The sequence below is a fragment of the Trachypithecus francoisi genome, unplaced genomic scaffold (genome assembly GCF_009764315.1).
Source record: "Trachypithecus francoisi isolate TF-2019V2 unplaced genomic scaffold, Tfra_2.0 Lachesis_group6, whole genome shotgun sequence".
NCBI lineage: Eukaryota > Metazoa > Chordata > Mammalia > Primates > Cercopithecidae > Trachypithecus > Trachypithecus francoisi.
This window is the reverse complement of record NW_022681471.1, coordinates 23,362,015-23,364,813: the sequence shown is the minus strand read 5'-3', so window position 1 is coordinate 23,364,813 and position 2,799 is coordinate 23,362,015. Positions and strand designations below refer to the sequence as shown.

Genomic DNA, 2,799 nt, shown 5'->3' with positions numbered 1-2,799 from the left:
ACTTCCATTCTTCATATCCCCACCCAATTCATTCTCCACTCTGCTTTCAGATTGGCTAGAAAATAAGACGTTCATTTCATGCTACTTCCCTGCTTCAAATCATCAAATACTTCCTATAACTTCCAGGATAAAGTCCAATCACCTTAGCATAGTTTATGTATAGTTTACGAGGTTTTGCACGATTGTGATCTACATACTTTTTCCATCTCCAACAAATGTACTCCTCTGCTTTCATCCTATATTTCAGCCACACCACATTATTCATATTCCCTGAAGTCATCCAACTCTCTTTTACTTCTTGGCCTTTGAACATTTTGGCCCTTCTAGTGTGAATTGCTTTCCCTGACCTCTCCTCCAAGCCTCACAATAATCCTTTAAAATTCACTCCACATGTTATTTCCTGGAAGATTTCCATGGTCCTGTCTTACCTCCCTTCACTTGTCCTACCATGCACCTTTAATAGGGTTAAGATTAGGTTTCCCTCCTCTAAGCTTTCACAGAACTCAGTGGTTTACCCTTATCATAGCACTTTTTGCATTGTAATACAAGTGTCTTCTCAACTGTTTTTCCCACTAGATATAAACTCCATGAGGACAGGAACGGTGTTCATCATGCTAACCATCATACTCTCAGTGCCTAACCCATATGGTACTCAGTTAACATTTGCTAACTGAAAAAAAAAAAAAAAATGAGTGAATGAAAACAAAAAGGGAAGGACATATAAGCAAAAGCAAATACATAAAGGGTGCCATAACTAATTTTGAATAGTGACAAGGAGCTCTAAAAGATCTGAAACTTGCAATAAATGCTGCAAACTGAAAAAGACTCTTAGGAAATTTATATTCAGAGCAGCAGGAGGAGGAATATTAGGAAAGATATACACCTAGTGCTTCGAGCTGATGATGCAGTTTGATAGATGACATAGAGAAGGACCTAATTCTTCAACTCTTATTGTGTTCCTTTCTTTGCTGATTGAAGAATTGTGGAGAAAAGAAATACTTTACAGGAGGGAAAGTAGGCAAAAGAGCTTTGAGGAATATGTGAAGTCATTGGAAGTAGACAACAATGTGATGAATCCTGGCTCTGACTCTTACTACTATGTGACTTTGGTTAAGTCACATAAATAATTCTCTGAGACTCAGTTTTTCCCACATGTAAAACAATGATATACTTAACATGTAAAATAATGATTTGAATGATGAATGCTGGGTGCTTGATACTTAATATACTACAGAGTATTTTCGCCTAAAGACATGTTTGATGTTGACACAAGTAAGATTCTAGCAAGCATTATTTAAAATGCTTTTGAGTACTTGGATAGAAAAGGGACCAATTGGAATTATATATATGTGTGTGTGTGTGTGTGTGTGTGTGTGTGTATAATTTCATTTCTCTCTTTGGCAGGGTAATTTAGGCAGATTTGAATGGATTACCAAACTGCTTGATCATATAACATAGGTATAGTGCTCTGGACTTCAGTAAGGCATTTGACAAGGGTTGTTTGACAAGTGAACAAATATGGGTTGACTGGCTTTAAAAAAAATCATTCTTGCTTTCCGCGCTACCTACAGAGGGGTCCATACGGCGTTGTTCTGGATTCCCGTAGTAACTTAAAGGGAAACTTTTCACAATGTCCGGAGCCCTTGATGTCCTGCAAATGAAGGAGGAAGATGTCCTTAAGTTCCTTGCAGCAGGAACCCACTTAGGTGGCACCAATCTTGACTTCCAGATGGAACAGTACATCTATAAAAAGAAAAGTGATGGCATCTACATCATAAATCTGAAGAGGACCTGGGAGAAGCTTCTGCTGGCGGCCCGTGCCATTGTTGCCATTGAAAACCCTGCTGATGTCAGTGTCATATCCTCCAGGAATACTGGCCAGAGGGCCGTGCTGAAGTTTGCTGCTGCCACTGGAGCCACTCCAATTGCTGGCCGCTTCACTCCTGGGACCTTCACTAACCAGATCCAGGCAGCCTTCCGGGAGCCACGGCTTCTTGTGGTTACTGACCCCAGGGCTGACCACCAGCCTCTTACGGAGGCATCTTATGTTAACCTACCTACCATTGCTCTGTGTAACACAGATTCTCCTCTGCGCTATGTGGACATTGCCATCCCATGCAACAACAAGGGAGCTCACTCAGTGGGTTTGATGTGGATGCTGGCGCGGGAAGTTCTGCACATGCGTGGCACTATTTCCTGTGAATGCCCATGGGAGGTCATGCCTGATCTCTGCTTCTACAGAGATCCTGAAGAGATTGAAAAGAAGAGCAGGCTGCTGCTGAAAAGGCAGTGACCAAGGAGGAATTTCAGGGTGAATGGACTGCCCAACTCCTGAGTTCACTGCTACTCAGCCTGAGGTTGCAGACTGGTCTGAAAGTGTGCAGGTGCCCTCTGTGCCTATTCAGCAATTCCCTACTGAAGACTGGAGTGCTCAGCCTGCCACGGAAGACTGGTCTGCAGCTCCCACTGCTTAGGCCACTGAATGGGTAGGAGCAACCACTGAATGGTCTTAAGCTGTTCTTGCACGGGCTCTTAAGCAACATGGAAAAATGGTTGATGGAAAATAAACATCAGTTTCTAAAAAAAAAAAAAAAAAAAATCATTCTTAGCAAACTATCACAAGAACAGAAAGCCAAATACCGCATGTTCTCACTCATAGGTGGGAACTGAACAATGAGATCACTTGGACTCGGGAAGGGGAACATCACACATCGGGGCCTATCATGGGGAGGGGGGAGGGGGGAGGGATTGCACTGGGAGTTATACCTGATATAAATGATAAATTGATGGGTGCTGATG

The 2,799-nt window shown here is 42.4% G+C and overlaps 1 pseudogene across 1 annotated transcript; it reads left to right on the top strand.

Moving 5' to 3' along the window:
* The first annotated feature begins 1,552 nt into the window (after nt 1–1,552).
* LOC117077252 lies at nt 1,553–2,599 on the top strand (annotated as a pseudogene). The gene has a single exon (XR_004434715.1). The product of XR_004434715.1 is annotated as a 40S ribosomal protein SA-like (transcript).
* The last annotated feature ends 200 nt before the right edge of the window (nt 2,600–2,799 follow it).